Below are 23,868 nucleotides of genomic sequence, written 5' to 3'. Positions count from 1 at the left end.
TCATTTCTTTTTCTTGGAAACATCCTTCTTGGAGTTCTCCACTCTCGTACTCCAATCTGAGCTTGTTGCTCTCTAGGCCTGCTGCATGGATGTCATTCTGGGATGTCCCTTTGTTCTCCTCCAGGGAATTTCTTCTAGGCTTCCTGTGTTGGGTTCCTTGACTCTTGGGTCCCTCTTTCTTGGTTTAGCTTCTTGTTTTGATGGAGTACATCCCCCAGTACCTTTCTAACAAGGTATGCATAGGTGGTAAATTGAGACTTTGTTCATTGGAAATACTCTTTATTTTACTCTCATGTTTGATTTGGTTCTCCCAGTGCAGAGTTCCTGTGGTTCATCCTCTCTAGGCTAATAGTCTTTTTTTTTTTTTTAGGCTAATAGTCTTTTGACTTGATGGTGGAGGGCCAGTCACCCAGCTCTGTGGGGGCAGAGGAGGGAGTCTAGGAGACTTTTTCTTCTTCAGGAGACTTTCACTCATTCCTGCTTTTAGCTCCTTCTAGCACCTTCATAAGTACCTGGTACCTTCAATTCCTGAGCCTTTCTGAGCCTTCCTCATTTGGCATGAATGAGACCACTTTTTTGTTCCTCCAGACTATAGTTACCTAGCTTTCCATTTTCTTCATGTTGCTAGGTTAGTTACCACTCATCTCTCTGCTTTCCAGGTTTTAAAATTTTGTTGACATCTCTCATATGCTCTCATCACCTCTCCTAGTCTCTCTGTTCAATAGTTTTATGTAATTAAAACCCTTTATTGTCATTTTAATGGGAATTCAAAAGGGAACAGAAGTGCAGGTATTCAGTCCTCCATTCAGCCTGGAATTCTCGATCCTCTCAACCCACTCCAAATTTTGTCCTCGTCATTTTGCTGAAACTGTTCTTATCAAGAGTAAAACCTTGCCTAATCCAGTGGTCGATTCTCAGTCTTTATCTTACTTGAACTCTCAATAGAATTTGGTACAATTAATTGCCTCTCCTTTTTGCATCACATCCTCCTGTCCTTCTTGCTACCTCTTGGTCTCCATTTCTGCTTCTCTTTCTCACCTCTAGGTCTGTAGGCTCCATCCTCTACCCCTCCTCTCCTCTTCTCTATTTATAGTCTCCTGGGTGACATGCAGTCCTGTTGGATTAAGTACCATCTACATGCCAATATTTTCCAAATATATATCTTCAGTTCCAATCTCTGCAACACCCTGGATCTCCACACTTACATAACTCCATTTGTCTATCTGACATTTCCAGTTGGGGGTCCAATAGGCATCTCAAATTGGACCTCTTCAATGTAGAACTTGAGTTTATCCTTCAAGCCTGCTCCTCCTTCCATCTTCTCCATCTCAGTGTATTCACCCAGATTTTGCTCAGATTGAACACTCAAGAATCATTGTTGATTATTCTATGTCCCTTATACCCATGTCAATCTAACCACAAGTTATAGCAATTCCATCTTCAAAATATATCCTGGTCAGAGAACCTCTCATCACTTCCCCTTGCTGATCCAAGTCATCCCCCATCTCTCATTTGGATCCCTAAAATAGCCTCCTGTCTTCTGGCCTTTCTGCCATCATTCTTGCTTTCCACCTACACCTACAGTCTATTTTCTGCATAGCAGCAAGAATGTTCTATATAAAAAGCAAGTCAGCAATGTCACTCCTACTCACAACCATCCAATGGTGTCCATCACACTTCGAACAAAGCCCCCTCCTTACCAAGGTTGACACGAGGTTGACACGAACTGGCTTCCACCTCCCTCATCATCTCACTCTCACTCTGCTCCGGCCACACCGGCTTCCCTGGTTATCCCATCTAAGATAAACCTCATCAGTCTCCATCCCCTTAGAAAGCCACCTGCTTCCCAAAGTTCCCATGCCTCTGGAAACAGATCTTCTCAGTGGTGATCCCTGCGGGGGGGGCTTGCCATGGGGGTGGGAGTGGCCATAATATTTGGCCCTGAATATCCCACCAAACAGGAGGGAGAGTGGCTAGAAAATGTTGTAGTATGATAAATATTGATAGATATAATCCACATAACTCACATAAACAAAAGCTATTTGGGGTTCTCAATAATTTTTAAGAGTGTTAAGGAGTCCTGAGACCAAACAGTTTGAGAATCACTGTGATAGACAGAGCCTGGGGTGGTGGAGGAATTTATGTATTATGGGATCTGTGCAAAAAAAATCGGTGCTATTCAGCTGGGTGTGCCATGGGCACGGGTGCAAGCTGGCTCTCTGGGCAGAGTCATGACATGACTCCAGGGAGGCATGAGACCTGAGCCTGAGAAGAACCTCAGGGACTTTGGGAATCTGGCCGCCGGCCATCTCCCTTGTAATGGGGCCGGCAGCTGATGCCTTGCCCTCAGGGGGCAGTGTTGGCCAGTGCCACTCACTGGTAGGAGGCTTCTTTCTATTCTTTGAACCCCAGAAAGACTCGTCTGGGGGTTCCTCCTCTCACTCCCACTCTTACAAACAGAAGCCTCCCATTAGGAGACTGGGCAGTTAGAGTTGTCTGTAACAGCAGCTACGAGAAGCAGAAAACCCTAAGCCCTAGTGTCCACCCCAGTCTCCTCATGCCAGTGTCTAGGGCACTGCATGGTTATGGCTTGGTTTATCCTGACAGAATCTTGGGAGACATGGGGCCAGGAGCCCAGGAAGCTGGATCACTCCCCAGCTGAGCTGCTGAGGCTCCGTGTGACGTGATGGCATCTGCCGGACCACACAACAAATTGTTCCCTGGGTGTAGCTGCCTCACCTCGACAGTCTGTCAGCCGCATTTACCGGGAACCCGCCAGCAATGTGAATCAGTAGGCGATCCAGGCATTGAAGTAGCAGTTCCCAGGGGGTAAGGGCCAAGTTACCTATCTATCAAATCTTGTCTCTCTGCTGACATCTGGAAAAACTAGGTGACACCCACACACCTGAGGCCTGGGCAGGAGCCCAGTTAAAGGTTGCAGTTTTTCTTTAGTTACTTTCTGACCTTGGAGTTGGAGAGTGTCCATATTAGGCTTTGCTTCTGATCAAACTGCAGGAATGTTCCAAGGTCTAAGCGTTTGGAAGTGAACGTAGGTGAGTGCGCATACACGTGTATTACACGTTTTGTTGGGTCACTTACAGTGCGACCTAAGGTTGAACCCTGGGCAATGACTGATCACTGAGCACTCACTTAATTCCACAGGCAGAAGCAGCCTGTCCAGAAAGAACCCCGAACATGCCACTGGATAAAGGTTTAAATGGGCTTTCTGCCTGTGAATTGCATTCGATAGTTGCGTGGGTGCAGCCCATGGCAGGAATCCACACAGCTCACAGGAGATCTGTGCGGCCCTGGGGTGTTGCAATGTCACTGTCTGGGTAAGTGGCAGCCAGGACGTGGGGCTTGGTGATTATTTTTGGTTCGGTTTGTTTCTAGCTCAGAAGAAAGACTATATATAACATTGAGAGAGGCATAACTTATAGATTGTCAAGGTTGGTACTAACAGTGAATGATATACTAATATACGTTACATGGAACCACAGGCTTGCAAGAGCAATGCTCACGCACTAGATGAAAGGATAAATCTTCTGTTGTGTAATGGGAAAAGAAAGCTGGCAATGTAAATGCAGTCTTAATATTTTTTTTCCAGCACTGCATGTGTAATTAGGCATTCAGTTACTTCCTCATCTAAGGAAATTTGACTTTAATGGGAGCTTATGTGGCTAACAATGGATGGAGTCTTTTGAAAATGTAGGGGTGAGGATGGGAAGGTATTAACTCTTAAAATAGATTATTGCCTTGGCCTTGAAACAAACAAAACAAAACAAACAACCCCCCCCCGCCCCCCTGCCCCGCCACACACATGCAGTACCCATCTGCCAGAAATATACGCTATGTGGATAGATGCTAGACTCATTTTCTGAGCCTTAGAAATTAAGCCAGGAACAGAATGGTCAGAGAATTTTTGTCTCCTAATGTTTTGGTCATTTAAGGCTCCCCTCCAAAAGGGCTTCTGCTTAATAAATGCAGTTGCATTGGTGTCTGAAAATTGCAGTTATGATGCAGTCTCATGATGTCTTGAGAAACTAAGGCATAACCTTGGGTAAATCCAAAGTCACCATTAGGAAGAGAAAGTTTCAAGCACATAGTTTAAGTACAGCTGATATAATAGAAGCAGTCGGGAATTCCCTGGCGGTCCAGTGGTTAGGGCTGCACACTTCCACTGCAGGGGCACGGGTTCTATCCCTGGTCAGGGAACTAAGGTCCCGCAAGCAGCACGGCGCATTAAAAAAAAAAAAAAAAGCTAAAGAAAAAATAGTAGAAGCACTCCCCATCCACTTTCCCTGCCCCCAAACTCCCAGAGAATCATTGGGAACAGCTAGGAGCATTAACAGCCTGACCAGGGTGAGTGCCAGATGTGACAGCACTAAAAATGTTTGCTGGTGCCATGGTGGAAAGGGTTAAGAAATAAAGGCAGAAACCGAGTTTAAAGATTGTAGACCACGGACAGTCCTCAAAGGCAGCCACTCACTTCCGAAGCCCCAGCTCCCCCTGCATGGTTCATCCCGGGGGGTAATCTTTCAGAGGACATAGTCTTAGAAAGCCAAACTGAGTCACCCCCATAGTATCTTTAGCTTAAACGGCCAGGATCCCTACAGGATTCCAATTCATGGGGCTTAACAGCCTATTAGGGAAAGGAATTCTTTCTCACCGATAGTAATTTAAAAAAATTTTTTGGAATAAATTATACTTACTGTTCTTCTCCTGGCATTTTACAGAAAATTTGTTGAGCTGTCAAAAGGGGGCATCCTTGCTTTTCCAGACAAATGAACAGTTTGAGTTTGCTTTTTAGAGAAGCCTCTGTAGGAGTGGTAGGCGGCAGCAGAGCTTGTAGTGATTCTTAATGCAACAGGTGTGCTACTCAGGACACACCTGGGGGCACGGACCCTGGTATCTACAACCTGGCTCCTCCAAACATGGCCATGGGCCAGCAGCATCAGTATCACCCGGGATGTAGGATCTCAGCGCAGCCCAGACCTTCTGGATCAGAATCTGCATGTAACAAGGCCCTGGGCGGTCAGTGAGCACCTTCAGCTTTGAGAAGCTCTGCTCCACAGCCATATTTCTCAAACTTCCCTGGAACAAGAATCACCTGGTGGGGTGGGGGGGCAGGGTGAGGGTGGGAGGAGTCTTGTTAAAACAGTTTCCTGAGCTTCCAACTTTCACTTACTAACCCAGAATTTTCAGCAGAGAGATCTGGTAATCGGCATGTTTAACAAACGTCCCAGGTGATACTAGGCCTGAGTGACATGTGAGGAACACTACAAGATACTTTTATATTTTGAAGGAAATACATAGTGATCTAAAAAAGAAACTGCTTTCTCCAGAATACATCTTTCTTTTGACAAGGTGCAGTCTCCCTTTTCCTTCCCACTGCTACTCTTTTTTAAAAATATATAAATTTCTTTATTTGTTTTTGGCTGCGTTGGGTCTCTGCTGCTGCATGCGGGCTTTCTCTAGTTGCGGCAAGCAGGGTGCTACTCTTCGTTGTGGTGCGCAGGCTTCTCACTGAGGTGGCTTCTCTTGTCTGCGGAGCACGGGCTCTAGGCACACGGGCTCAGTAGCTGTGGCTCGCGGGCTCTAGAGTGCAGGCTCAGTAGTTGTGGCGCACAGGCTTAGTTGCTCCGCGGCATGTGGGATCTTCCCAGACCAAGGATCGAACCCCTGTCCCCTGCATTGGCAGGCGGATTCTTAACCACTGTGCCACCAGGGAAGCCCCCCACTGCTACCGTTGAAAATACAATGCTAAGGGTGGGGAAGTTGGAAGTGGAGGGGTAGCGTCAGAACCGCGTGTAGCAGGAGAGGCTGGGGGAAGAGGCTCCGGTGCCCTGTGACGCTGCGGGCACCGAGATTGCCAGCAGAGGGCAGCAAAGCATGCCCTGCTGCAGGGACCGGTGGCATGAGTGTGGACCGACCAGAAAGACTTACTTCTGGGACTTTCTGGAGCTGTTGGTAGACCTCAGGTCTGGCTGGACTGACACTATGTTGGTCAAGTCAATGGGTTGTCAGTAGACACCAGCTGGGTCTGAATGGGAGCCAGGTGAGGACTGAATCCGCGTTGTCCAGTAGAAATAGAATGTGAACCACACTGATGATTTTAACTTTTCTGGAAGCTGCATTAAAAACAAAATAAAACAAAGCAAAACAAATGAACAAAATGGGTGACATTAATTTTGATAACATATTTAACCCAATATATCTAAAATATGATCATTTGACATGTAATCAGTATAAAATGATTAATGAGATAGTTTACATTTTTTCCCCCTGTATTAACTCTTTGAAATCCAGTGTGTATTTTACACTTGAAGCACATGTCAGTTTGGACCAGCCACATTGCAAGTGCTCAGTATCTACACGTGGCTAGTGGCTACGGTGCTGGACAGCCCAGGTTTGAGTTGTTGAAGAGCTGAGGGAAAATGATAAGGTTGGGGGTGAAGGAGAGATTAGAACCAGAAACAGGGAATCTGGCCTAGGGACAGATTCTTGTTTCATCCATGATCAAATATTCACTGAGGGGCTACATTTCAGTTCTTTATTGAGGACCTACTATATGCCAGGAGTTGGGCTGAAGCCTGGAGATACATAAACCATTGAACACAGTCTCTGATGCTGAGGACCCGGGTCCAGACTAGTGAGGAGGTAGCCTGTTTCCAGAATCTTTCAGATCCCCGTGGCACACACTGCAGCAAATTTCTGAGCAGGCACTGGGTGGACCCCGAGACAAATTGTTTGACCCACCCTGGGGGCGAAGCTCTGAATGACAACTAAGTCAAATTGGTTTTGTTTTGTTTTTTTCCTTCTTATAATCATTTCCAGGTTTACTCAGAAGTTGTTTGAAACACACATGTGTTTGGTCTGGAGAAAGAAAATCTGGCTGAGGTGAAAATCCCTGAGCTGGCTCTAAGATTCCCTGAAAGGAAAAGCCAATGCATCATCAGCTAACACAACACAGGAATCCCATCTCGGGCATCCCCTGACCTTTTACCAGGGGTGTGCCCACAACATTCAAGGTCTCTTATTCCCCCAGCAGCGCTGTTCTAGGTTAATGCTATTTTGGGAATGTGGTTCTTCATTTCAGTGTGAATTTCCTCATCTTTCTGCACAAATTGAGTGAAATCCTTAGTGCATTTTTTTTTCTTAGATGGATGGAAGCTAAAAGAGAATGGAAGGCCTCCAGCTGTTTGAGGCTCTGTCCTCAACGACAATCAAAATTCTCCATCTTTTCTTGTTCTTGGCACTTTCTGATTGAAATAAGATTCTAGCATTTATCTGCACCTGCAATTTTGACAAGAAAGGAAAATTTAAAAGACAAGTGAAAGAATTCTCTGAGGGAAGTCAATGAGTCGACAGTAGTCAGATGCCTGCAAATCTCTTTTTGCATTCCTCCGTCAATTAAGCTACAGTCACATATTGGAGAGCAGAACTTAAGTCTGTGAGTGGAAATGCAAAAATGTGCGTCGATCAGTAGCAGGAACCTTCCTTTGGAGCGAATATTACTTGGAGAGCAGCTGATGATCCATTTGGCATTGAAATGGGGAGGATTTTGAGTCAAAGAGGCCACTTTAAATTATAGATCTGAGTTTAGTTGAAGGTCAGACTTACCTTGCATGAATAAAATCTTCAGAGATTTTGGAATATACTCAGAAAATGCAAACTATCTTGAGCACATAAGCATTTCCTTCAGGGGATAAAAGCAGTTTAATTTTATTGCCCTCTGCATAATTATTGACCATATTAGCATAGGAGATACCGACAAGGAAGGCAGAACAGCGATCTGATGACCTCTTTGATTCTCAGCAGCTAAAACCATGAGCTTTGGCAGAAAGTTACTTGGAGACCAGGGAAGATTGGTAAGGGAATGTGGTAGTAGCCAGTAATTTTACTGGGACTCAACAGATGGCAAAATTACCCACTGAGAGGTGAAAGATTATTTACCCAATCTCATATGACATAAATAGTCTCTCAGCTCCAGGAATTTGGGGACCATCTATAGCATCATATTGATGATTTGGTTATCTGGATTCCTCTGTAATCTGACTCAAAGCTTCCTGGCAGCCAAGATGAAGAGGGAAATGTAGTGAGTTACAAACTTGTCACTTGGGAAGAAGAAATGTAGCTCAGCTCTCAAAGGAAACTCAAAAGGGACATTCATAAGGAAGTACTCTAAACATTAAAACTATTTGATTCATGGCTGTAATATTCTTTCCAAAAGCTACTGGCTCACCTTGCAGATTTATGATTAGTATTTAGGAAAGTGTAAATGCACTTCAAAGGTTTGCAAACCTGTTAATATGAATTAACTTCTTTTCTCAACTCCTCCCCCGATGCTAATCTAAAGCCTACTTTTTTTTCCCCATGGCTTGCTGTGTTAATTGGATTACAGAGATAATCCCCCTCCCATAAAAAGTAATCTCTGCAGGTTTTGGAATCTACATTCTGCTGCATTTTGTAGGATTATCTCTCAAAGGCAACAGATTAGAAGCACTGGTTGGTGCACATACGCTGAAGTCTGTGCTGTAATCCCTTCCAGTGAAGATGGGGCCTGGGGAGGCTCGGAGGTTATAAATGAATGAAAGAATGCCAGATTAGCAGTCTGAACACCTGAGTCCTAATCTCAGTATTGCCACTAATTAGTAGCGTAATTTATGGCAAGTCACTTTACTTCTCTGAGACTCAATTTTTTGTGCAAAATGAGGCGATAGTACTAGATCAACATTTCACAAAATTTGGTCCAAGGAAAACTGGTGCTTCAAAATGTTAATAGATATCCCATGAATGAAGAATTGGAGATCAAGTAAATTTGGGGAAATCTGCATACCATCATCATCTCTCTTTAGAGTAGCGGTCCCCAACCTTTTTGGCACCAGGGGCCGGTTTCGTGGAAGACAGTTTTCCCACGGACGGGGTGGGGGTGGGAGGGGAATGGTTCAGGCGGTAATGCGAGCAATGGGGAGCGATGGGGAGCGGCAGATGAAGCTTCAGTCGTCTGCCACTCACCTCCTGCTGTGCGGCCCAGGGTTTGGGGTCCCCTGCTTTAGAGCACCATGATGCCCATTAGCATATAACGTGATTCTTAAGAGTTGTGCAGTGAAGAAATGCTCTTATATATTTATGTGTGTGTGTATGAGTGTGTGTATATATATGATGTATTTTACATATATTATATATACAAGTATTTTTTAATGTGGGAGTTTTCAAACTTATTTTGGCCATAGAGCCCCTTTTTTTTTTCTAAAGAAAACTTATTAAGTTCTAGAATATGGATGGTAAATGTTGAACTAGATCAGAGGCTCAAACTTTCTGTTTTCAGGACTCTAAAAAATTATTGAAGACTCCAAGGAGCTTGTATTTATGTGAGTTATTCTACTGTTACTTATCATATTATACATTAAAAAGGCTACATTAAAATATTTACTTATTAATTCAGTAAATATAACAATAATAAATACATTGCCTATTATTATAAATAACATTTTTTTAAAAAGTAACTATATTTGGGAATTCCCTGGTGGTCCAGTGGTTAGGATTCTGCACTTCCACTGCAGGGGGCCAGTGTTTGATCCTTGTTCGGGGAACTAAGATCCCACAAATCGCGTCGTGTGGCCAAAAAAAAAAAAGTGACTATATTTGCAAAACCAAAAATTATTGAGAAGAGTAGCATTGTTTTACATGTTTGCAAATATCTTTAATGTCTGGTTTGATAGGAGGCATCTGAATTCTTACATCTGCTTCTGCATTTAATCTGTTGTGATATGTTGTTTTGCTGAAGCATATGAAGAAAATCCAGCTTTATGGGATTGTAAAGGGGAGAATTCTAATATATGTGGAAAGGATATCAATGAACTTTTCAGACTTTTCCCACTAAAATCCATCCATCTATCTTATACTAGAAATGAATTGTTTACTCACACATGATTTTTTATTTTTAAAATAAATTTATTTATTTTTGGCTGCATTGGGTCTTCATTGCTGCACGTGGACTTTCTCAAGTTGTGGCAAGCGGTTGGCTGCTCTTCGTTGTGGTGCGTGGGCTTCTCATTGCGGTGGCTTCTCTTGTTGCGGAGCACAGGCTCTAGGCATGCAGGCTTCATCAGTTCTGGCACACGGGCTTAGTTGCTCTCAGGCGTGCGGGATCTTCCCTGACCAGGGCTCGAACCCGTGACCCCTGCATTGGCAGGCAGATTCTTAACCACTGTACCACCAGAGAAGTCCCTCGCACATGACTTTATAATGTCATGTGTTCATGATTTGGAAAATATTGGTTCACTGATTTATGCAGATCTTCCAATTGATGACACATTCCATCACACAATACCAAATATAAAATATCAAAAAAATCACATTTGTTACTATCACCACAAAGCTATCAGAAAGGTTTTTAGGTATCGGGAAGCTGTCAAGCTCACCATGGCAGGTACAGGTTTTTCAAACTTCAAAATTTTAGTTGAAAGCTCGAGTTTTATCATTGGCAACAAATACTGTCAATTGTTTTCCTTGAAGTAGCAGTCTCACTTAATTATTTTTGAGATGTCTGCCTCACACCCAAGTCTGTAGAACCACAGTTTGTCAGTTGTTCTTTCAAATAAAAATGACGTTGCATGATAAAATCGGCCGGTTCAGCTCACAACTCAACAATTGCACAAGTGCTTTTGCTCAGGATCCTCGTGCCGGGAACGCAGCTGGTGTGCTTTATGTACTTGCCATCTTGTCTCGTAGCATGTTAACTCAAGGGTCAAGATTCAATAAAATTAATAATTTTTACTGTTTCATTAAGGACATTCTTAAGGGACACTGGCTCTTTTATTTTTAACTGCTACAGTGTAATGGTGACAAATACAATGACACAGTGGTGCCACTCCTTTGATTCATGCTAAGGCACCAGCAGTTTTATCTGCTGTTGCTTTTGTGTCATTAGTGCCAATTCATCACAGTGAAAAAGACATACAGAGTCTTAGTAATATTATGAAATAAACGTTGACCTCTCAGGTGCCCCTAAAAAGGTCTTGGGGACCCCCGGGGGTCTGTGGGCTTCAATTTGAGAGCCACTGTTCTAGATCATCTTGAAGGTCCTGCTCAGCTTTAAGAATCTAAGATGAGGACAAATTTAGATTCATTTACATTTCCCTCCTAGTTCCTCTTCGTGTGCATCTTTATACAGTTGTCTGGAACTTGGGGTTTAGTTTGTGAGCCTGGAATAAAGTAAAACAAAGCCCAGTGGTTAACAGCATAGACTCTGGAGCCAAAATATTTCAGTTTGAATCCTGAATCCATCACTTTCTAGCTGTGTGACCTTGGGCAGAGTTGCTTAACCTCTCAATGCCTTGTTTTTCTCATTTCTAAAATGGGCATAATAAAAGTCTCTACTTCATAGATTGTCGCGAGGATGAAATGAGCTATTTACCCATAAAGTGATTAGAACAGTGTCTGACACGTAGCCAGCCCTCAATAAACATGACCTATTATTCTGATTACTGCTCACGGAAAGCCCTATATCCCTGGCTTCATAAAGGCACGAGACAGAGACTAGTCACCCCTGCCTGAGGACTGCCGAGGCTCCACGAGTGCTGGCAGCCAGTTGTTTCAGCAGCACCTTTGTATGGTTCCTAACACCCCACTGTTTTGTATCCAAGCCAGCTTTGGGGTGGGAGTTTCTATTCCTAACACCCAGAAGAGCCTTAACAAAAATGAGAGCCCATCTTGGGTTATAAAAATGGCTCTTTACTGTGGCTTGACAGATCTGTCATTTTAGTTTACAAGAAACCCCCTCTATCCTCTTCCAGTGCAGAAGAGGTTGTTGAAACACAGCCCAGAGCCTCTAGCTTCTTGTTAACACCTTGTTGTTTGATTTCTGGTCAATTAAGACTGCAGGAGCCCCTGATCTCTCTGGTGAACACTTGGTAGTTGGGGACCTAATTAGTGGCTTCCTTGTGCCTGTCAAAGAAAATCGTTTAGATTTTTTTTCTATATTAAGAAATATTTACAAAAATATTTCCCACACCCCACTTCTAGCAGTCCCTAGTCCGTGGTGATTGTCTCTCCCAGTTTTTATTCTTTCGATCAGTTCTCCCCTCTACAAAACCATAACTACCTAGGGATGACCCTGAGATGCCCTTTAACAGGTCATCATCGATTATAAGACTCACATAGCTTTAATTCCAGCTTTGAGGTATGGAGAGAAAAGAAATACATACATACACGTTACAAAATTATTTCAATGACAGAAATATTAAAGTAGAAAAAAATCTTGAGTTCTGGAAATACAGTGCAAGGGGAATGAGACTGAATGCCTTAATATTTTAGTCAGTGCCAATAACATGTAGAAAGAAAGAATGTGTATCTAATAAGTGCATTGTATCTAGTTGTAAAAACTCTTATAACTCAATAATAAAAATAACCCAATTAAAAAATGGTTTGAGTAGACATCTCCAAATAAGATATACAAATGGCCAATAAGTGCATGAAAAGATGCTCAGTGTTAGGGAAATGCAAATCAAAATCATGAGGTATCACTTCATACTCCGCAGGATGGCTATCATCACAAAATCTGATAATAGCAAGTGTTGGCAAGGATATGGAAAAATTGGAACTCTTGCACACTATCAGGGGGAATGTAAATTAGTGCAGCTACCTTGGAAAACAGACTGGCTCTTCCTTGAGAAGTTAAACATAAAGTTATCATTTGACTCAGCTCTGCTTCTATCTCACCAAGCAACCTTCAGATTATTAATTCAGCATGACATAGGGAAAGGGTAGAACTTGGGTTGGGGGAGTGGAAGTTTCTGGCTTCTGGAAAGAGATAACCCATGTAAAAGGAAGAAACTGGTATTCTGATTTATAGTTCAGTCTCTTGTGAGTTTAGTTAGCTGAAGTTTACCACTGAAAGTCTTCCTGTCTCTGAATTTGTTGATCAAGTCCATTTTCAAATACTTAAGGTTAAGAGTCTTATGCTGGTCAGTGAGATATTCATCAAAACCATCCAAGCCGTGAGGTTTCTTGAAAGCCCAGGAGCTGACTTTCCCTGGATGACACCCATGACTTTCCTGTTCACACATCTTTCTAACTATAACCAATGTGGCATCATGATACATGTGCTGACATTGATCTTCAGTAGCCTGAGCAAGAATCCTGCCAGTACTGTGGACCAACCAGCCAGTTTTTAAGTGAGACCCTTAATTGCTATTGACTGATCTAACATCAGGAGTGTGGACCTGTGGTCATTTGTTTGGCTGCTTTGACTTGGGAGGGTGAAAAGTGCACTCAGAAAATGGAAGTGTTTGACCCTGCTGGGAGACTCAATGGCCTAGAACTTGTTACTAAGGCAATTGGTGCATGTCTCTTCTGCTCTCTGCCCTGCTTTTTTGGCTGGTGAGAGTGTGGAGCTGCAGGCACAAGAAGGCACGTTCTCCAGGCCAGTGATGGAGAGGGAGATGGGTCCAGGAAGTGGGCTGACGCGTAAAGTGAGCAAGGACCATAAAAGGCACATTTTGAGGCTGTTCTATCTCCTTGGGGGTGTTCATTTCTACAACAAATACTTACTTAGTTCCAGTACTAGAGAGCAAAGAAGACAAACTAGCCACTTCCCCCAAGAAGTTTATAGTCTGAAATATGAGTAAGGTGACTATATTAACTAATCTGCTGATGGGGACGCCTAATTGGTTGCATTGTTGAACACATGGTCATTGATGCTAAGTATTTAAGCCAGGGTGCTGCCAGAAGGTTCAGAAGGTATGGGTCTGGGGATGGTGGAAAGGACACAGATAATGATAAAGTTTGTGAGCTTCAACACTGAGGATGAGCGCCCAAGGCAAGTTCGAGCAGCAGAATCTGGGGGGTGAGATTTGCACATTGGCCTGCATATGCAGTCAAAGTGCATATACATTGGACTATACCTTTTTGCTTCTTTCTCTTAACACCCATCTCAAGGTACCCCCAAGGGCCATGTCTTGGGAACCCTGTGGTAATCACCTGCCTTGCTAGAGTGCATAACAGGTATCTCACTGAGAAGAAGACAAACTTGATTTTGGAGGAAAGACAGGACCTGGGGGCAGTGACTTTAGGCCTGTCAGAGACTAAAAGAAAAGAATTAGAGGGAAAGTAAATTAGTGGAAAATTTGGAGACAGATGGTAAAGAAGGAAAGAAGCCCAGAGAGAGGAGAAGCTGGTCAGAGGTTGGGCAAAAAGGGGCTGAGGGGGCCTGGCCGGGCTCTTTGCCAGCAGAGGGCCCTGCTACATGGTGGACGCACTCTTCTATTTCCATTTCACCAGACTCTGTTGTTGTTTACACTTTAAAATATTATGAGGTACAGCAGAGAGAGAGGAATGGTATGAAATGCAGCAGAAGTTTGACAGTAACAAATATAACTAGGTGGCAAAATGAAAACAAGAAGATAAGAATAGATTAGGGCATTAAGAAAAACAAGGTATTTCTTTAGAAAAATAAAAGAGGAAGAGAAACTGAAGTCAAAAGAGGAATTTAAAGAAGATGAATTTTACTAAAGGGCTGGGAATTGGATGCTGGCACAAGAAAACAATGACTGGTCACAGGGGGCAGATCTAGGTTTGCGGGGGCCAGCAGCTTAAAGAGTTTGGGGAGGGGACTTTCTAAGAGAAAGATTACAAAATTGTGCATACAAAACTGTGCATACAGAACTGTGCATGCAAAATTAGAAACAGGCCTTGGAAGAGGCATCTGCCAAGGGTGGGCCCTGAAACTTAAACCAATAGCTTCACAGTAAATCATCTTGCCAGTTTGTCGTGGGGCTCACTGATCTCCCTGGCACTGCTCCGCCCCTCCGATGCCCTTTCCAGATGGCCTCCAGCACAGTCTGTGGGCAGGCCCTGCTCACCATCCTTCCCGAGCAGCCCTTGACTCCTAGGTACAGGTGAAGCCCCTTAGTGGGCACACCAGGCCCTCCATGGGCCAGCCCAACCCCTCCCCTTCCACTTTGCACGTTACAGGTGATCAGCTCCACGTTACTTGTCACTCCCTTAATACTCCAACACCAAATACTCATCTATTGCCTCTGCTTGGAATGTCCCCTCCCTCACTCTCCACCTCTTCTTTCTGCTCATCCTTTAAGGACCCCTAACTCCCCTCATCCTGGGCTGGGTTATCTCGTGGCACCGGCATACTTCTATCACGGGGTTGTCCTAGGGTAAAGCGGATTGCTGTCTGCTACCTACCCCCCGCTGACCCCCGTCCTCACACCGTATACTCCAGTAGTTAGGGGTATGGGCTCTGGAGCAGACAGCTCAGCTCTGAATTCTGCTTGTGCAACCTTGAGCAAGTAGCTTAACCTCTCTGATACTTCCTCACTTATAAAAGGGGAATACCCACAGTGCTTACCTCATAGGGTTGTGTTGTGAGGGGTAAAGGCAGTGATGCACATAAAGTCTTAGCCTGGGACGTGGACAGTGATCAGTGGTGCTGAGCCCTGCAGCTTAGAGAATGGACACCACTGAATCCATTCTTGGACCTCCTGTGCCTGGCACGGTGCCAGGTGTTTAGGAGGATCACTGAATTGAATCAAAACATATACTTTGGATTAACCTGGGGATGGTCAGTTTAAATGACTGAGAAATGAACATTATAAAATGCTTCCCTGCCCAAATTAAAATAGCTGTATTCTTGATGATAGAAAGAAAGGTATGCCAAAATGCAAAAATACAAGGATAAAGTAAAACTACTTGGGTGATCATATAATTTATCACATAAACAAACACTTTTGAGAGTGAATGGGCATGCTCTTACAATAGATCTTCCCAGGCAAACCAGGAAGTACGGTCACTCCACCTATAAGCTTCACTCCCCAAAGATGACCACGGTTAGCATTTTTGTTATATTGCCTTCTAGTCAGTCTTTTCTTTCTTTTTTCCTTACACTTAGGTTGTAAATACTATTTTCTAACCTGCTTTTCTTTTTTTTAAGATTTATTTATTATTTATTTATTTTATTAATTTTTGGCTGAGTTAGGTCTTAGTTGCAGCACATGGGCTTCTCTCTAGGTGTGGCGCGCGGGTTTTCCCCTCTCTAGTTGTGGTACGTAGACTCCAGGGCGCTTGGGCTCTGAAGTTGTGGTGCATGGGCTCCAGAGTGTGTGGGCTCCGTAGTTTGTGGCACACAGGCTCTCTAGTTGAGGTGCGCGAGCTTAGTAGTTGCCACACACGGGCTTAGTTGCCCCACGGCATGTGGGATCTTAGTTCCCTGACCAGGGATCGAACCTGCATCCCCTGCATTGGAAGGCGGATTCTTTACCACTGGACCACCAGGGGAGTCCCTGCTTTTCTTTTACTTAACAGTATGTCATGAAATCCTTTCATCAATAAGTATAGATTTTTACCACTATTTTTAATGACTGCATATTACTCCATTTGGATGTACCATAATTTATTTAACTCATCCTGTATTGATGGATATTCAGATTGTTTCCGACTTTTGAGAATTATAAAATATTTATAAAGAAATTTCAAGTTGCTTGCTATTACTCTGTAGATTGGAGTTTTGCAGGGACAATATCCAGGTGACCAGTTATTTTCTCTAAGGTGCTTTGCCCTCCACAGTCACCTCCAGAGTCTTATTTTTATCTTGTGGGCTGGCTAATGCAGAAAGAAGTTAGCATATCCCCCCACCGCCTGGTTAAATGGGATTAAAATAGAGCCTTTTTATTTAAAAAACTAAGCATAAGTGCTAACTAATATTACTGACAATTGTATTTGAGTGGGTGATGCACAATTTAGTCAAGAGGCAAAGAACCATGAATGCATGTCTTTAATTAGATACCTTACTTACTGGCCCTTAATTCTATTGCTGCTTGAGTAAAACGTTTTGTTCATTCATTCATATGTTCATCCATTTACAAACTACTAATCACACTCTTGTGCTAGTCATAGAGAAGCTTTCTGCAATCTAAATCAAATACAGTAAAACCGCATTTATGTGGATGCCTCTGGTTCATTAGCGGACTCTCAATGTGTTCTTCAAACACTCAGACACCTCACTTTAATTGAGAATACCAGCTACTACGTCTGCCAATTATATCCTGTCAGAACTCCAAGGCACACGAGCCCCTGGAGATCCTCAAGGGATATAGCCAAGAGAACTTTGCAATCTCCAAATCTGGGAACTCCATAGTAGCACTTCTTGGAGAGTGTTGTGGAGCTGAAGACAGGTAGAGAAAAACAAAGCTGTGCTGAGGTGCAAATGCTGATGCTGGGCCATCAAACAGAGAACCTGGCAGGTCACAGAGGCATGGGATGCTGAAGAGTTCTGGATGGACTGAGTACTTAACAATAGTTTCAAAGAAGGATAATGAACCAAGACTTGTGAGCCTATTGGTAAAAAGACAAAGAGAGTTCTAAGCCAAAAATGAAGAGATGTGTGAGAAGTATTTGGGGGAAAAAGGCTAAAGATGGCCAAGCTAAACAGGAACAGGCTTACATTAGGCCCTACCTTAAAACTGATGTGATACGAAGAAGCCCCAGGTGAGTATTTTAGTTTTTTATTCCTATGTAATAAATTTCTCCCAACTTTGTGGCTTGAAACAATTCCCACTTATTATCTCATAGGTTCTGTAGGTTAGAAGTCTGGGTGCAGAATAGCTGGGTTCTCTGCTCAGGGTCTCTTGCAAAGCCGAAATCAAGGTGCTGGCAGGGTTGTGTTCTCATCTGGGGCTCAGGGTTCTCTTCTGCAGTCATTCAGGTTGTTGGCAGAATTCAGCTCCTTGTGGTTGTAGGACTGAGCCATGTTTTCTTCCTGGCTATTGGCAGTGGTTGCTCTCTGTTCCTAAGGCTGCTCTCAGGTCCAAGCTACATGGCTCACTCCATCGGCAGTTCATGACATAGCTGTTTGCTTTCTACCAGGCCAACAGGAGAGTATCTGTGGCTACATCTTGTCTCTTTCCAGGGCTCAGCTGATTAGGTCAGGCTTAGCCAATATAATCTCCCCTTTGATTAACTCAAAGTCAAGGGCAACTGATTAGGGACCTTAATTACATCTGCAAAATCCCTTGTGCCATATAATGTAGCATATTCACAGGAATGAGAGGCCATCATATTCATAGGTCCTGCCTGTACTCAAGGGGAGGGTGTTACACAGGACATGTACACCAGCGGGGCAGAAATCTTGGGGGACATCTTAGAATTCTGTCTACCATAACAAGATAAAGCATAACAACTAGAAAAAGCATTTTTATTGTGGGACTTAAGGTCACTTCAGTTTTTCAACAGGAGTGCAGGAAACACAACGCACGTGGATGCAAATGTTCTGGTGATAACAATTATGAACCTTTGAACAGCAGAATGAAAATCTCCAGGAACCATATCATAGGATCATCCCCTTGGTTAAAGCCTTAGGTTAGGGGGCAGTAGAGCAGGGGCAGTGTGGCAGTGTTCAAGTGGGGACAACATTCCAGTTCTTTCTGCTGGGGCCCAGGGAGCTCATTATCTAAGACTACCAGTTAAGTCTTGAGGAACCATTCTGACTGAAGAACACTCTCAATGCCTAGGGTCCTTAGAGGAGGTCTTCAGGGAGTGGGCTCTTAGCAGAGGATGATCAGAATGGTGTGTGGTTTCTGGAGCCATGCAGGTGTGTGTGGGAGTGGGGCGATGGGGAGATGTGAAATGTCAATTTAACCTTCAATACCCAAGATAGGGGTGCCCACTTTTAACCTCCACACTCACTCTTAAGGGACAGACGTGCAAGATGTTGCATGTGAAAAGGCAACTGACAGAGGAGCCAGCTCCATCCCAGACCTGTTCCCCTCTTGCCCACCAGAGGTTCTTGTGGGTGGACCAATGAAGTACCCTTGTGGAAGCTTCTGCAGTATCGATCCCCATCTTACACAGGACTACCTTTTGTTGTTTGTTTGTTTGTTTGGGGTGAAGTAGAAAAGAATAGCCTTATTGTTTTGCCAGGCAAAGGGGGGCACAGAGGGCTAATGCTCTCAAAATTGTGTGTCGCCTACACAGGACTACATTTTATCTCAGGCTACTAAGTGCTCCATCATCACAAACTTCCACATTCCTTTAGGGGTCAAAATCAAGGGAGAAGGGAAGCAGGGGTTTGTCAGGGCCCTTCCTGTTCTGAAGAGATGCCCTACTCAGCCAGACTCCAGCAGGGGAGGGCAGCAGGCATCTTCATAATCATGGGAACCAATTAGATAAATCCAGAGACAGAGACTTAGGCTTCGAGTTAAGGACATTTGAGACCCCAGCCTCTGAAACGACTGAGCCTGGTGGCCACTGTCCTGTGTTGTGGGTTGAACCAGTTAAACTCATGTTGTCAAAGCTGATGGACAAATGTCCATTTGCAACTACTGAATGCTATCAGCATTGGGAAGCGGTCTTGGTGGAACCAAAAAGCAACAAAATTCTGAAACACCGGAGTCTGCAGGAACTTAAACCACCCACACCGGGGGTAACTACAAAGCAGTGCAGTGGTGGAGATGCCGCTGGGTTTTGTGGCCACCCAAATGCTGCGCAGGTGGCTAGGCCTATTCGTTAGTGACATGAAACACCTTCCTTGCAATGCTCAGGACTTAAATAAATGCTTCAGTAGAGCGGCAGTTTGCCCAGTTCATGGCCTTCAGAGTCACTCAGGAAGAGTGTTACTCAGCACTCTCAGGAAGTTATAGGTAAGCCTTGAGGGTCAACTGTTTTCTCTGCATGGAGGCCTGGGTGGAAAAATTAGGTGGAAGAGGGCCCCAGCTCTATACTTGTCCTCTAAGTCCTACTATCTGCCAGGAACTATTTTAAGTGATGTATGTTGGTTGCCCCTTTTCTACAGATAGGGAAGCCAAGGAAGGCTTAGAGAAGTCAACTGTTTGAAGCTGTATGAATAAATAAGTGACAGAACTGGGATTCGAACCAGGTCAGCACAGGGTCAGCATCCTCGCGCATGGGGCCAGGCTGTTCTGGCCTCCTGCCACGCTGTGCTGCCTATACAACCCAGAGAGAGCACTCACAGAATGTGGCACTGTTTTTCAAGGCAGGTAATACTCACAAATTAGATAAAAATGTCGAGTGCATAGAGGGCAGTAAAGCAGAGCGTGGGGTGCCTGGGTGGTGATGATGGGTCTAGGGAGGTGTCCTTTTCTCTCTCCACTGCACACTGACTGCAGGATTCCTGATTGAGGTATTACAGAAATGCCACTCTCCACTTCAGGGCTGTTGGTACTCGCAGCACTAGATGGCTGTCCTCAGGGTTCACTGCAGCTGAACGTAAATATAAACCCCGCCACTTCTAAGGGGGGCCCGATGATGCCCAGATGTGTGGTTCTGGAGCAGCTTTGCCTCAAGTAAATCAGTAGGTCCATATTAGAAGACATGTGTTAATTTATTGCAGCGAGATTTTATGTCTTAGTCAGTCATTAGCAAAATTTTGTACCAGAAATTCTTTCCTCTTTAATCTTGGTGGGATTGGTATTACACATAACTCGACTATTAAGACAAGAATATCTTGCAGATAGGGAGGTCGTTAATCTAAAGGGTTTTTGCAGTGTGAAATGCAAATGTTCAGTGACAGGTATGCCAAGATCCCCCAAACCCTGCTTAATCTGCCATAAAGGGATCTAAGGAAAGGTTTGATTGTTTTGTTCACACAAATAAGAAGCCCTTCCGCAGCTCTGCTCTCTTGGCAGCTCCAATTCTTTTACCATTTGTTCAGATAGAGTTTCCAGCCCCTAGAGGGCTGGTTCATCAACACCTTCTTTCCCTCTGTGTTCCCAAAAACAGACCTGGAATTTGGGGTCTGCATTCACAGAAGGTGAGGGTAAAGCAAACACGTTCTCTCTCCGCCGTCTCCTCTGCGGGCCCCTGTGACCAGCTCTTCCTCGTGTATTCCTCCCTCTGGGACAGCACACCTGGATGTTTCCATACCCGGCTTCTGGGTTGATGGTGCCCTTGGTTAATTCTGGGAGACAGCGATGTCCACGCAGGAATCATCCTTGCAGGAAGCCAGGAGTTAGGCGGCTCTGATTCTAACCCAACTCTGTCACAAAGTAGTTGTGGGACCTTGACCAAGTAATCCCTATTGCCTCAGGTTCCCAGACTGGGACCAGTGATTGCTAAAGTCCTTCCGGCTTTAACCATGATCCTGTAACGTCTGCTCTGCCCTGTGCAGAGGCCCTCAGTAAAGAACCTCATAATTAGCTCACTTTATTCAGGATGATATGCCTCCTAACGTTTGTTACAGTGGCCCAGGGCTCTGCTGTTGGACGGCTTAGTTCAAATCCTGGCTCTGAGTGACCCTGGGCAAACTTTATAACCTGTCTATGTCTTAGTTCTCTCATCTGATCATAGTACCAGCGTCATAGAGAACTTGTAAGGTTTAAATAAGCTAATATGCATAAACTACTTAACACAATCCTTGGTATACACTAAGTGCTAAACGTTCGCTGTTTTATTAATTTTATTATTCTCTAGAACTTGGAAAAACTATGGGCTTAAATTTCTATTAAAGTATAACCAGCAAGCCACTGCCTCTTCCAGAAAAAAAAATTTAGTCTTTATTTGGAGACTTGTACAGAAAGGAGTCGAACCCCTTCCCCCCCCACCCCAAGTTCTTACTAGAGTGTTGCCTTCACTTGGGAGTATGAAGAGGGGGACAGGAACTTCTCTGGGCTCTGAAGCAAGCCTTCCTGAGGCTGGCCCACGATCTGCTCCCATCCTGCCTTTCTGGAGTCCATAGACTCTGTCCCCTGCCCGCCAAGTGCCCGACTATGGAGGGGAGCTTTCTGGCTCACCTACTCTCAGAACCCGTGGAACACTTGCAGAGTCTTCAGTGGTCTTGTGGCAACAAGGGATCTCTGTGTCTTTCTCCCCCCGCGCCTCATTATTTTCTCCCTTTCCTCCTTGGCTCCACCCTCTCCCATTTTCCTCCCTGGGGAGCCCCTTCTGGTCCTTCTCTCTATCTTCTTCTCATCCCCAAAGAGTCCTCCAAGGACTCATCCACAACGGTCTCAGCTTAGTGCCCCGCAAAAAAAAAATCTGTCCCTCTGCACCTTTCAGGAAAACCAACAGCCCAAAAAGTTTTGGAAAATAATTCATTATCTTTAATGGGATTTTGTTACCAGGCCCAGCCAGGGGGGGACCTGAGTTCCCAGGAAATCTAAATTAATAAATGCCCTACCAAGGGGTGGGGCTGGGGGCGGGGAGATAGAAACTGAGATACGATTTCTTTTTGAGCTTTGCAATGAAGCATGAGAGTCTTACACAGAAAACCTAAAATGCCATCCAGCCAGGAAAAAGGATTTAAAGCATCCCCGAGAACCCCAGGACTCTTTGGAATCCATTTTGAGCAAAGTGGAAATATTTGGATGAGTGAAACGGCTGTTCTCTTGTAATTGGCATCTGGTTGATCAGGGACTGCTATCTAAGACCATGAGAGGGTTGTCAGGAAAATCAGTATATAGAACATTTCACTGACAAATTCCTAATTTCATCTGTGCCAGCCACAAAACTTATTGTACTCATTTTGGCTCTCGAATGAAAGAGCAATTGGCGGGTACCTTTGGGGTCTTGGAAGAAGACTTAGAGAGGTTTGTTAGGCTATTAGAAAACAGAGGGAGCGGTTCTTCCCTTCAGCTGTAAACTCTAGAGAAGTCTATTAGAAACTCTCCATGTAGAGCTCGAATCACCTTCTCCCTTGATTCAATCACCCCGAGTCATTAGGCTGGTTGAACACCACTTTAGACTGTGCACTATAAATAATTAAAATGTCAAATCATGTGTGGTCACCTGATGCAGCCCCAGGAGGAAGTGGTAATGCAGAGGATGTCTGACTTTGTGCCGAGCTTCTTGCTGATTGCCAAGATTTTCAAACTGCATCTCTAGCCCCAGCCTAGTTCTCTAAGCACCAGCCCCATATTTCAAACCGGCACCATCCTGGCATTTGCCGCACCCAACAAACTCCACGGAGCAAATCCTGAAACTAGAACCTACCCCTCTTGGCCAGTTCTTCCTCCTGATGTTATGTTTCAAGACTATACTCCCGTCTTCAAGCCACAGAGCATAGCAGGTGGCATTCTCTAAAAAGGCCATGTATTCATTTCCTAGGGCTGCTGTAACAAATGATCACAAACGTGGTGTCTTCAAGCTACAGAAATGTATTCGTTCACTGTTTTGGAGGCCAGAAGTCCAAAATCAAGGTGTCTCCAGGGCTGTGCTCCCTCTGAAGGCTCTAGGGAGGATCTCTCCTTGCTTCTTCCAGCTTCTGGTGGCTCCTGGCATTCCTTGGCTTGTGTGGGCATAACTCCAATCTCTGCCTCTGTCTTCATATGGCCATCTTCTCTGTGTGTCTCCTCTGTGTCTGTGTGTCATTCTTCTTTTTGTAAAGACATCAGTCATTGGATTTAGGACCTCCCTGAATCCAGTATGAACTCATCTTAATTACATCTGCAAAGACCCTATTTCTAAGTTAGGTCACATTCCCAGGTATGGGTCGACATGAATTTTGGAAGGACACTATTTAACCCAATACAAGCTACACAATATTTCCTATCCCACGTGCACCTCTAGAACCTTGCCACTCTCCCATTAAGAGGTGAAGTCTTGCCCTGTTCCCTTGAACAGGTTGAGCCTCTGAGCTGACTTCTATTAACACAGAACAGCAGAAGTGATGCTGTGTGACTTCCAAGTCTGGGCCATAAAAGACATACAGCTTCTGCCTACCTCTCTCTCTTATGACGCTTGCCCTTGGAATAAACCACCATGCTGTGAGGAAACCCAGGCACAAGGAGGGGACCGCATGGAGAGAATCTGAGGGCTCTCACCCCTCAGTTCCAGCTGAGCTCCCAGAGACTGCCAGCACCAAGGTGCCAGTTGTGTGAGCGAGCCATTTGGGAAGAGGGT

Source organism: Grampus griseus, assembly GCF_964374135.1.
Source record: "Grampus griseus genome assembly, chromosome: 15".
NCBI lineage: Eukaryota > Metazoa > Chordata > Mammalia > Artiodactyla > Delphinidae > Grampus > Grampus griseus.
This window is presented reverse-complemented; position numbering follows the sequence as displayed.